This window comes from Saimiri boliviensis, chromosome 3, assembly GCF_048565385.1.
Source record: "Saimiri boliviensis isolate mSaiBol1 chromosome 3, mSaiBol1.pri, whole genome shotgun sequence".
Taxonomy (NCBI): Eukaryota; Metazoa; Chordata; class Mammalia; order Primates; family Cebidae; genus Saimiri; species Saimiri boliviensis.
This window is the reverse complement of record NC_133451.1, coordinates 39875074-39888009: the sequence shown is the minus strand read 5'-3', so window position 1 is coordinate 39888009 and position 12936 is coordinate 39875074. Positions and strand designations below refer to the sequence as shown.

The window sequence follows — 12936 nt, the reverse complement described above, 5'->3', positions numbered from 1 at the left end:
GATATTCATACTATGATTATCATTGTTTTCAGATGAGGAAACCTCACCAAGAGATTAAGTCGTTTGCCCAAAACTAGCAGTGGGAGAGTGGTGCAGCCAACATTTAAACCTAGGGAGCCCAAATACAGCATCTATGCTCAAATCTATGGCATCACAGATGACCTGGTAGCCACCGTTCCCTGAAGGGGTTGAAGGAGCTTTTATAGAAGAGGTGGTACCTGAACTGGACCTTAGAGAGTAAGTAAAATTCTACTAGATAAAGAACATATACAAGTGTTAGTCCAGCCTGAGGTTTGTGTGCAAGGGCAGAGTCGAAAAGGCCACTGCGTGTTTCCTGGAATGCTTCATGGGCATAAGTGCTGGGGTGTGGGTGTAGTGGGGGTTGGGTAGAGGGAGAGGTATGACCTGGGGACGGGGTGGCTGAAAAAAGAGGTTGGTAGTAGAGGAATCGAAATATATTTTTGAAATGGAATAAGGTTTGTTATATTTTTAATTTTCTTTTTCTTTTTAACACCAACCAAACAAGCAGCAGTGATGAAGTGAGGGTTGGTTATGTGAGTCCTTCAGTTTAGTAGTTAAGATTTTATCTTTTTTTTTTTTTTTTTTTTTTTTTGAGACGGAGTTTCGCTCTTGTTACCCAGGCTGGAGTGCAATGGCGCGATCTCGGCTCTCTGCAACCTCTGCCTCCTGGGTTCAAGCAATTCTCCTGCCTCAGCCTCCTGAGTAGCTGGGATTACAGGCATGCGCCACGATGCCCAGCTAATTTTTTGTATTTTTAGTAGAGACGGGGTTTCACCATGTTGACCAGGATGGTCTCGATCTCTTGACCTCGTGATCCACCCACCTCGGCCTCCCAAAGTGCTGGGATTACAGGCTTGAGCCACCGCGCCCGGCTATCAGCATCTTTTTAAAGAAAGATCCACTCTGGCAGCAGTGTGGAGAAAGGACTTGGATTGGGAGTAATGGGTGTCACCAAGGTTGTTTAGCAGGGTTCTGAAATACTATGCATGAAAAGACAGTGAGGACAGAGAGGCGGGCCCACATTTGAGAGGCACTACTGAATTGGAGCAAAAGGGCTTGAGGATTAATTTAATGTGGGTGGTAGATTAATTTAATGCGGGTGGTTGAGGAGGAAGGAGGAATTGAAGATGATTGAAATTTCTAGTTTAGAATCCTGAGCAATTCGGGAATGTCATTAACTGAAATAGGAGTGGAAGGAAGGAAATCATCCTATGTGGGGACCACCAGAAGCTTTATATGTTACTTAATCTTAAACCCATAATGAAAAAATTAACATGCCCATTTTGCAGATAAGAAAAGTGAGGGAAAGTAGCTTGCCCACGGTCACACAACTAGTAAGAGCTGGGATGTGAAATAAGGTCTTACTCCAATGCCCATATTCTTTCCATGATAGTAGGGGACTTTGTGCTTTGTACCTCCTTGTACCTCTCTACACTCTCATAATTTCAGTATGGAAAAAAATTCTAGTTTGGACTGAAGCTCAATGGGAAGGTAGACCATGGAAACAAAGTCTTTGATTTGTTTTTGATTTCACTTTGATTTCTATATTGTTAAAGTATTTAAAATCATTTCAGAAGAAAATCATGACCATGATATTTTGTTGTGCTCATTAAAATAGTGCAGTCTGAAGAGAGATTAAAAGTTTGCCCTAATGACATTAAGGACCAGAGCAGCACTGTCCAATACAATTTTCTGCAGTGATGGAAATGCTTCTTACTTACACTATCCAATACAGTACTTATTAGGCCATGTGCTACTGAGCACTTGAAATGTGGCTAGTATCACTGAGGAACCGAGGAGTTAATTCTAATTGATTTTAAGTGATTTCAAATTAAATAAGCATATGTGGCTAGTGACTGCCATATTGGGTGGTTTAGAACTAGAGAAACAGTCATCAGAGAAAAGGCCTTACAGGTACCCCTGAGAAATCACTAGGTATTTGATCACCTGCCTCATACCTGTGGGTAATATTGGTCCTATACTTGGGGACATAATTTATTAGTTAGCAAGAGGTTTTTTCCTACTGTGGACCACAAACTTATTTTACTACGTTTTATCTTTAGGAGAGTAAGTACAATACTCCCCTTCCTTTCTCATCTGAGAATCATTAGTCATTTTCTCTGTATTTACATTTTTTCTGTATAGAGTATTATTTAAGAGCTCAAGCTCCAGGAAACTGCCTGGGTTCAAATCCTAGTTCTGCCACCGAATATTTTGTGCCTTGAGTTAGTTACTTCACATTTGCAAGTGTCACGTTCCCTATTCATAAAACAGGGATAACAACAGTGCCTCATTCATAGGGTAGTTGTGAGGATTAAGTTAAACAACCTATGGAAAATGCTTAGCCAGCATCTGGCACATGCTAAACACTCAGTAAAAGTTAGCTATTCTATAACTAGTACTGTGTGATGGTGTGTACTTTGTACCTCTGCATTTTGACATTTACTCTACTCTATTTTTTGGTTGAGTAGAAAGTATTCCTCCAGATCTGTGTCAGAACAGTCCAAAAAGAAATACACATTCTTTAAGAAGGGAGGCAGTTTTGAAGAATTAGATTTTATCTTATTGCAGGCATGACTTTTGAGTTGTTTTTGATTTCACTTTGATTTTTATATTGTTAAAGTGTTTAGAATCATTACAGAAGAAAATCATGACCATGATATTTTGTTGTGATCATTAAAATTCCCTTGGTTTAAGCGCAAACTGTTGCACATACACCACACAATCAAATAAAAATACTAGAAGTTCTAAATGTTGGCACGGAAGATCTCTTGATGTTTTGTAGTTATACGGTTTTTCTGTTTTGTTTTATTTTAAGATGGGGTCTTGCTGTGTGGCTCAGGCTAGAGAGCAGTGGCTATTCACAGGCAAGATCATACTGTAACCTTGAACGTCCAGCCTCACGTACCCTCTTGCGTCAGCCTTCCCAGTAGCTGCTGCTACAGACTTTGGCCACTGCGTCTGACGCAGACCTGTTTAATTGAAATATTTAATGCCTAGTGTTTGGCTATTCAATGACACTTAGAAGTGGCTGGATATTTGTTGATTAAGAACTATTTAAAGACAAATGACGTCACAGGAAGGAACATGTAATAGAATCCTTTTGTTGCGACCAATTTTGTATTTTGTAATCTTTGGATTGTAACACTGCAATGTAATATAGTATTATACTCCCTATCGTGTTTGTGCAAATAACATATTTTTCCCCCATTAGATTGGAATTTTGAGAAATCTGGCTTCAAGTGCTAGTTCTGCTTTCGATTTGTCTAAATAAGGAAAAGTCATTTATTTCCCTGTGCCACAGAGAGGTAAATGTCATCTATAAAGTCTAAGAGTTGATCTCGATTTGATTCTAGAATGGTCTCTGAAGCATCTTTGCAAATAAAATTCCGTGGATCTGCCTCCTCCCTCCGCCCCTTCCCCCCCCACCCCCAGGAGGACCTTTGGCCTTAAGGGACTTAAGAGAGGTCATTTTTATGTACTGTTCACAGCATTTACTTCCATACTTTAAAAAACATGCTCTTGGAATATTCTTGGATATTTCATTTCCTTGGCAAACAATTAATGAGTGAGTCAGCATGAAGAAAAAACCTACTCACAATAGATATAAAAATTGCATGAGGTGGTGAAACGAGAAATGATTTTCTTTGTAAACTTAAATGATGAAGTATGGAGAAACCAATTATTTACAAAATGAGTGCGCGGTGGGAAAGCTTTATGTAGCAAAGCTAACATGCTGTTACATATCTAGCAAGACAGAGGGCATGGGGAGTCCTCTCCATACTGCCCTAAAACTATTACAATAAACGTTCCTTTCAGTGAGAAAGACAATGTGTCGGGAGGCGGACGAAGGAAGGAAGTAAAGGAAGGGTCAAAGACTTCCCTCCAGCCCCGGTGCGTCCTCTCCGTAAATTCATAATTAAGGGACTTTCCTCCTGCAGCTGCGGAACGCTCGGTGGCCGTTTCGACGTCACTGTCAGGGCAATTCGCGCGTCCAGGCAAGCAGTGACCCCCCGACTCCTCCAGCTCCCGGGGCGAAGTCCGGCCGGGGTAGTCTGGGAACCCGGCCCGGGGGGCGCGGCAGCCGGAGGAGGGCGCGGAAGCGTTTCCTGGGTGAGCCCGGCGGCCGGACCCGTTTCCGGAAGGCTGATTGCATCAGGTGTGGAGCAGGGCGCCTCCTTGGCCCAACCTGGCGGCCTCTGCGCCTGCGCGCACTGCCCCGCCCCGCCGCCGGAGACTCCACCGCGGGTTTTCCTCTCGGTCGGAAGAGACGGAGCCGGGAGTGGGGGGGCGTCGCTCACCTACCCGGGACCCCTGAGAGAGAGCCGGGTGGCCTGGCTGGGCTCCGGGGATCCGAGGGGAGCTGTGACGTCCGGGAATATTGTGCCTTGGAAAGAGGGCCCGCCTGCAAGGTTGGAGGCTGCAAGGTAGATCTCCGCTCCTGACCGGAGTGGTGGTCTTGGGCTGGTTTCGTCGCCTCTCTGCCCTTGAAGATCACAGACTAGGAACCACAAGGCTTTCCAGTTCACAGAGCCTGTATTTTCCCCAAGAGGGCTACTGTGACCCTCGACTGTTTTTGGTCTACGGGCGTGTTAGGTGGATCTTGGTTGGGGTGCAGAGACAGTCCCAAGAATGAACACTTACCTGAATTTATAGGGATTTCTCTGTGACAGTATTGTTTTCATATTGTAGGAAGGAGGGACATGATTGTTGGCCTCCAGCTGGGTCTGAAGGAAATAACTGTTCATTGGAGAGGTTATTGGAGTGCAAAAGTCAGAAACCCTCTCCACAAGGCAGCCCCCCTCCTGTCCATTCATAACAACCTCAATTCTGAGTCTGCATGAGGGTCCCTCTGTACACTCTATTCACACCTTGTGCATTTCCCTCCAGCATTCTGCCTGTTTGAAATGACCGTTTGGAGTGATTATTTGACAGATGTCTGTCAACTGTCCGGACTGTAAATTCCATGAAGGCAGGGGCCTGGGCTTTTAAATTCAAGTCTATCCTCAAACCTAGTAAAAGACCTCGTGGATCCTTAATGAATTCATGCAGGAAAGAATAAAGTAATGCCCACCTCCACTGCATACAGTCATCACAGGAAGAATCATGTGAGTTTTTTATTCGCGATCCTTGGGTAGGACTATGTGTTTGTGTATAGGTTGGGTTCTCAAAGTGTATAGTTCTCAGACCGGCAGCATCAGCATCCTCTGGGAACTTGTTAGATACACAGATGCTGGGGCCCTACCCTATATCTACCTATTCAGAGACTTGGTTTGCGACTCGGGGATTTGTGCTTCAGTAAACCCTCCATGCGATTCTGATCTAGGCTCCAGTTTGACAATCGCTGCCCTGGTGAATAGCAATCTTAAGGATACTTTGGGTATGTCATTCACAGTGTCTGGGGCAGAACACGGTTTACCACTTACTGAGACTTGACTCTCATCAGGGCCTTGCTTGCACGATTAGAATTAGTTACAGATAATATTATTGGCGGTGGAAAGGAAAATCTGCTTTTCCTCCCCTGCAGTTGTATTTCTCCCCTGGTGTCATCTTGTGATTTCCGGATCAAAGAAAAGTGTGTGTGTGGCATATGCCTGGGAGTGGGATAGGAGGCAGAAGGAAGGAGAAGGTCTCGCCTACAATTTACAGTTGGCCTGTGTGGGTGTGGGCAGCTCTCCTGTGGGGATATTTTCCTATTGCCAGGGAATGCTTGCATGTGGGAGAAAAGCCAGGGCTAAGGTAAACCAACTGCCTTTTGGTGCAGACAGACATCATCCACATGGAGGGGATACCCGGGCTGCACCGCAAGTCCTGCCTTTGGGTCTCACTGGGGCACCTATTGCCTTCCTGCTTGTTCCCAGGCGATTGGAGAGCTTGCCTCCCGAAGGCCCCGCCGCCTCCACCTGCAGGGGTCGCCCTGGGAGCGCGGCCCGCCCCCTTCCGCCGGGCCCCCGCCCCCCCGGCCCCGCCTTTCTCCCGTTCGGCCCCCGCCCCGCCGGGTTCCTCCAGCCTCCCCTCGCGCAGCCGCCGCCAAAGCCTGGAGAAGTGGAATCTCGTCGGCGCCGCTCCCTACGCGGGACTCGCAGAGCGACACTGAGCATGCTCAGTCGCTGGAGCCCGTTCTGATCTCAAGTAGGAAGCTTGTGCGCTGCAGCCGCAGCTGATCTGGGCGCTCCGGGGAGGGCGAGACTGGAGCAGAGACGCCGGGCGCCGGAGCCGAGGCGACCGCCGCGCGCACCACTGGTGAGCCCTGCTTTCTTCCTTGCCTTTGCCCCGCATTACGGGGCAGCCCGAGAGTGCTGGGGAGACACCCGGGCAGCGGCAGCAGCGTGCGGCGAGCGGCTGCAGGTTCCCCCGGCTGCTGCTCCTCTGCTCCCGGCCCCGGGGCTGCGCGGCCACTGCCGCCCGCTCAGCCGCAGCCACAGCTGCAGCAGCTGCCGTGGCATCTGCAGCGGGGCTCCCGCTGCGGAGTCCCGTGCGCCCTGCGCCCGCGCCGCAGGCCAGTGGCACGGCGACTGCGGGCTCACTCTCCTTGACTTCCATCCCTCCCGCTTCCCGGCGCCCTCTTTCCCTCAGCAGCCCCGGCTTGGCCGGGCCTGGGGCGGGGGAGACCGGGTTGGAGGCGGCGCGCCCGGGTGGGGACTGCGGAGGGGAAAAGTGAGGGTGGGTGCCGGCGGGAAGAGCGCACACCCCCTAGTCCTGGCACCGGCCTCTGCTGTGCGGCTGGGCTGTCCCTCCCGGGCGGCAGCGCACTCCTGCCGGGGAGTTGGAGCCAGGGTTGGCTTTCCACGAGGGGTTCAGAGGCCAGCCGCTGAGACACATAAGGGGGAAAAGGAACTTTTCCCCCTAGGTGGCAGAGAGAGCATTTAACTAGAAAATGGCTGTGCAGAGGGGACCGACTACGGGAAACTGGCCCCTGGGTTTTGAAAGCCCCTGCGCTGCCCGCCGGGCAGAATGGAGGGTGGAACGCTGGAAATGACATTTGTGCGGTGAGAACAGAGCTGGACGGAGGGAGGGATGCCGAGACCCACAGTAACAATGAAAGGTGGTCTCCACGTCGGTGAAGAAGTCTAGATCACGGCTTCGGGGCAAACAGCCGAGGGAGAGCGGGACAGGAATTAAAAAAAATAATCCGGGTAAATCGTATTTGGAGTTGCGACCGATCGTTCTGTAGTTAAGTTCTGCGCGGTTTTAGAGCCACGACTGTCACAGACGTTTTTGGATGGATTGAGTGGTTGAGGACGGTCGAAATTGAGAGGAGAATAAGGTCAGCCTCGGAAGCTCCAAATGGGCTCTCGGAGGGGACAGTTTGTTTAAGTCCCTCAGTCACTGGCTTTACATTGTGCCCAATTACTTACGTGAAATACCTAAAGGATTATCAAAATGTTGCCAGCCGTGGTGTTTGAATTCCAAGGAATGAGGAAACTTTGTGAGGTTGGCATGGTTTTGTCATTTGTTTTCATACTTCACTGATTTAAAAAACAAACACACAGTGGCAGCCTGATCTGTTGTTTCTGGATTTTGCTCTCTTAAATCTTGCCTTTTTTTTTTTTTTTTTTAATCTTGTCATGGATTGAGATTTCAAATCTTGTCCTCAAGAGGCCATAATAATGCAGAGTACTAGAATTTTTGTGGCTGGCCTTTTAGGAACAGATGGAATCTTTGAAAGGGGATTTCTTCATGAACTTGGGTAGCAACCTTCTCGTTTTCAACTTGTAGTTTGTAAGCAATATTTGTTCAACAGTTGTTTATAATAACTTGCAGCATCCTAGAAATGGCATCGTTCATAAAGGATGATATTTGTGGCTGGGACGGGGAAACCTCCAGGCTGGGGAAATGCTGAGAGAACACAGGTGGCAGTAGAGTACAGTGGGCTGATCCTGGGGCTGATGCAAGCTTTCAGTGGCTGTGCTTTCGTTGTCCATGTACTGGATGACCCCAAAGTCACCCATGGTCTTCATAAACTGGATGAAACCATGTCTCTAGATATTTGCTCAGAGCCTTTGAGAAAGGACTCTAAAGTTGAGATCCTTTCCACGGAAGGTTTTTAGGTCCTATACTTTTATTCCCTCTTCAAATGCATACTTTTAACTGAATAAATTCACCTTCAAGGAGCCAATGTGAACCGGCTTTCTGACATTTTTATAAAGTGGTAATTGAAAAGCTTGATGGTGAGGTGGGAGGACTTGAGCCTAGGAGTTTGAGGCTGTAGTGAGCTATGATCACGCACCTGCACTCCAGCCTGGGCAACAAGGTGAGACCCTGTCTCTAAAAAAAAGAAACCTTGATGAGCTAAAGTGTAAAATACTGGCATTTACACTTAACTGGAATAATATGAATACTGATTCCAAAATTATTTGGGAAGACTATTGTATATTCTAAGAATCCACATGTACAAACAAAATATTTTTGAATTGCTACTTTTTGTCACGTTTCAACCTTTTGATGATTATTTGCTTTTCCTGCCGCCGGAGAAGCAACAGCATATGAATATTGAATGCTTTTATTTTTCTATTACCACAGGAATGAATTCTGAGAGCCTTGCCAGCATATTAGAATAGTTATGTGTGGACTATCCTGATTACTGGGTATCTAAATTTATCTTTTAAGAAAAATGGAAGAGAGAGCATCAGGAAGAATAGCTAGAATAGCTAATAGATGCTGGGCTTAATACCTAGGTGATGAGTTGACCTGTGCAGTAAACCACCATAGCGCTTGTTTACCTGTGTAACAAGTCTGCACATCCTGCACACATACCGGGAACTTAAAATAAAAGTTGAAGGAAAAAAAAAAAAAAAAGAAAAATGGAAAGTTATGTCTCTGTACCTTTTAAAATTTCACTTTAAAAATAGACAATACCTGGCAGGGTGAGGTGGCTAATGCCTATAATCCCAGCACTTGGGGAGGCCACGCTGGGCAGATCACTCGAGGTCAGGAGTTTGAGACCAGCCTGGCCAAGAGGTGAAACCCCTGTCTTCTCAAAAAATACAAAAATTAGCTAGGTTTGGTGGCTCTTGCCTATAATCCCAGCTACTCAGGAAGCTGAGGCAAGAGAATTCCTTGAACCTGGGAGGTAGAGGTTGCATTGAGCCGAGATTGCGCCACTGCACTCCAGCCTGGGCAAAACGGTGAGACTCCATCTCAAAATAAATAAATAAAATAAAATAAAAAAAGACAATACCCTTGTGATATAACACCTTAAGTTTTCCGGGGGCGGGTGGTGGTGGTGGGGTGGGACAGACTTCTAGGGAAGTATTGTAATAAGTTATTACTGGTTATGTGGGGAATACTTACTTTCCTACATGGGATTAAGGAAACCAGCATTTGTTCAATGCTTATTATTATTATTATTATTATTATTTTTTTTTTTGAGATGGAGTTTCAGTGTGTCACCCAGGGTGGAGTGCAGTGGCATGATCTTGGCTCACTGCAACCTCCACTTCCCAGGTTCAAGTAATTCTTCTGCTTCAGCCTCCTGAGTAGCTGGGATTACAGGCGCCTGCCACCACGCCTGGCTAACATTTGTATTTTTAGTAGAGATGGGTTTTCACTATGTTGGGCAGCCTGGTCTCAAACTCCTGACCTCAGGAGATCCACCAGCCTCGGCCTCCCAAAGTGCTGGGATTACAGGTGTGAGCCACCGTGCCAGGCTAGTTCAGTGATTATTATGTGTCCTATTATCCTATTAAGTTTTTGTATATATCATCTTATGCTCTAAGCATCTGTGTATAAATGTCAGCTGTCTAAGAAAACCCCTCTGAAAAGGTGGGCAGTCTTGATTGCACAGCAATAGAGCTTTAAGCTTTTATCTTATATGAGAATATCTTGAATTGGTTCCATCATTATTCAATAAGCATTCTCTTTTAAAGCATCTTTGATTTGTTATTTAGAATTAAGTTTGATTGGAACAGCGTATCTTCATAATAATTTGAGTGTTTTCAAGAAGCTTCTATCCATATTTTAAAGCTGTTTTGTGTTCATTTATTTTCAACATTGTTGCACTACCAACAAATAAAATTAGATGTCAGGAAGATAAACCCAGATTAGCCATTTTGATGTTAATGTATTATTAGTGTGCTTTCTGCATGCTGATATGTGTTTGTGTTGATGACATTTCTCTCAGCTGAAATGGTTTGTCAAAGGCAGAGTGACAGACTTTCCATAATAAAGGGTGTGGTGGGATTTGGAGGAAAGACCACTAACCAGGGATCCCAAAGACTTCCCTTTGAAGCTGGCTTGTCCCTTACTTTGATTCACTGTGTTACCTGGGAAAAGTCAGTTCACGTCTCTGGGTCTCTGTTTTCCCATCTGTAAAATGAGAGAGCTGCAGTCACCCTCTGGTTGTCTTTTGGGCTCTTCTTGTCCCAGTCTAGAGAACTGTGATGCAGCCATTAGAGGGGGGAGGTCTTCATTTATAGCAGGGGTCCCCACTGCTTTGAACCCAAACAGGTCTATGGCCTGTTAGGAACTGGGCCATAGAGCAGGCGGTGAGTGGTGGGCGAGTGAGCTTTACTGCCGGAGCGCCACCTCCTGTCAGATCAGTGGCGACATTAGATTCTCATAGGACTGTGAACCCTTTGTGAACTGCACATGTGTGGGATCTAGATTGTGCCCTCCTTATGAGAATCTGCTGCTTGATGATATGAGATCTAGCAGTTTCATCCCAATCCCGCACCCCGTCCTTGAAAAAATTGTCTTCCACGGACCCTGTCTGGGACCACTGGTTTAGAGCATCAGTTGGAGCTGATTTTGGGTTTCCCTAAGTCTGGTTTGTTAGTGCTTTGTCGAAGGCCCTTCTTTTTTTGCCCAATTCCTACTTCCCTTTTAGTTATCATTTATTATAAAATGGTTGTCATAAAATTAACTCTTTGTGGCCCTGCCAGTCTAGGAAGGAGAGAAGGAAATGATTAGATTTGGGTAAAGGGTATTTGACATTTGAAACTGCATAGCATTTTTTGAGGGGAGATTTTCTGCTCTTGGGCACACAGATAGTCTGAGAGAGAAGCCTCTACCTAGGCTGCAGGGGAGGGTGTCCTGTGCTTTGCTTCCCAGGCCCACCCTTGTGAAATTTTGGCAAGCCTTTCCTGTGTCCCATCCTCTGCCTTCTACCCTTGATGAGAAATGCAGCCCTTGGTCTCTTGAATACGATTTTCATTCTCATTTAATGTTAGCCCTGTCATTATGTTGGACAGATGCCTGTGGTTGGCTGTGGCAGTAGCAGGAGTGGTGGCTGGTGAAATGTGTCTACTCAGTGTCATCAGCAGGATCATGAACTTTTTTTTCTTTTTTCCTCTTGGCAAGCTGTGATGGGGCAGAGAGCAAAGGAAACCAATCCTATTTGGTGTTTTTAGTGCACTTTGCTTTCAAGAGGCTCACAAAACTTAGCCTTATTAACCTTTAAGTGAGGCAGTGAGGCGTTATCCCATTTAAATAATTGATAATAAAGGGACAGTGACTCTAGTTCCTCTAATCATAACCAGGCTCCAGGGTTCCTGGACCCCTGTTTGGAATGGGGCATTAATTCCAGACATTAGATGAGAGCTGGGAGAGAGGAAGGGCAGAGAGGGTGAAAGGGCAAGTCACACAACTGGGCAAGAAGAAGCTTGGTGAGTTTAAAGGGATCAGAGCTCTTTGTGTGTAGAGTTACAAGAGATATTCCCTTTCTATATAATCTATTTCCATACTGTTTGAATCTTATCTTGTTTTCGGTAATGGACATACATTTCTTTTATAATGAGAGAAAAATCCCAATGTATAATTTATTGGTATATAAAATGTACAGATTCATATGGCTAAATATGGGAAGAGAACATGGAAAGAAATGAATGGCTAGAAGGATGGATTAAAGATTTTCTTTGTTGTTGGTTAATGACTTGACAGTGGCTATAAACAAAGTTTACCAGTTTTTTTTTTTTTTTTGAGACGGAGTTTCACTCTTGTTACCCAGGCTGGAGTGCAATGGCGTGATCTCGGCTCACCGCAACCTCCGCCTCCTGGGTTCAAGCAATTCTCCTGCCTCAGCCTCCCGAGTAGCAGGGACTACAGGTACGCTCCACCATGCCCAGCTAATTTTTGTATTTTTAATAGAGACAGGGTTTCACCTTGTTGACCAGGATGGTCTCAATCTCTTGACCTCGTGATCCACCTGCCTCCGCCTCCAAAAGTGTTGGGATTATAGGCAGGAGCCACCACGCCCGGCCTAAAGTTTACCAATTTTATCCTTTCTTTACGTCTTGTGGAAATCTTGCAAACTTTGTTTGCTAAGTAATAACTGAAGTTTCTGAAGTGTAACTTATTGGCAAGTATGCTTCAGGAATGCTTGGAGTGGGAGGAAGAGTGTTGTTTTTTTTAAGTTGATGAAAAAGAATGCAGAGGCTGGCACGGTGGCTCACGCCTGTAATCCTGGATCTTTGGGAGGCTGAGGCAGGTGGCTTACTTGAGGTCAGGAGTTTGAGAGCAGCTTAGCCAACATGGTGAAACTCTGTCTCTACTAAAAATACAAGAATTAGCCAGGCATGGTGGTGTGCACCTGTAATTTCAGCTACTCTGGAGGCTGAGGCAGGAGAATCGCTTGAACCCAGGAGGTGGAGGTTGCAGTGAGCTGAGACGACGCCACTGCACTCCAGCCTGGGTGACAGGGCGAGACTGTGTCTCAAAAAAAAAAAAAAAAAAAGAAAAGAAAAAACAATGCAGAATATTGGAATCGAACTAGAAGGAAAAGCGTGTGTTTAGGAGGGTGAGATAGATTGGAGAGAATTTTCAGAATTCCAGAGGGTAAACGGAAATGTCATTGTTGAAGAAGGAAGGCTTGGCATTGCTGGTGATATGGGATGTGTCCCTGTCTTGTAAATCAGAGCTCAGTTTCCATACAATTTAAGAGTAACCGAGTATCTCCTATATGCAGAGCATGATGGA

The 12936-nt window shown here is 45.9% G+C and overlaps 1 protein-coding gene and 1 long non-coding RNA gene across 13 annotated transcripts in view; both read left to right on the top strand.

The window, feature by feature from the left end:
- Nucleotides 1-298, top strand: part of LOC120363599 (uncharacterized) — a 44596-nt gene extending 44298 nt beyond the window's left edge. Inside the window, exon 3 of the long non-coding RNA XR_005579097.2 lies at nucleotides 33-298. This is a non-coding gene — a long non-coding RNA (uncharacterized LOC120363599). The remainder of the gene's footprint in view (nucleotides 1-32) is intronic.
- Nucleotides 299-6056: 5758 nt separating this feature from the next.
- APBB2 (amyloid beta precursor protein binding family B member 2) overlaps nucleotides 6057-12936 on the top strand; it is a 410561-nt gene continuing 403681 nt past the window's right edge. For all 12 annotated transcript variants that reach the window (XM_074396049.1, XM_074396050.1, XM_074396052.1 and 9 more), the window contains exon 1: nucleotides 6057-6264. The gene's annotated coding sequence lies outside the window, so the exon portion shown is untranslated. The remainder of the gene's footprint in view (nucleotides 6265-12936) is intronic.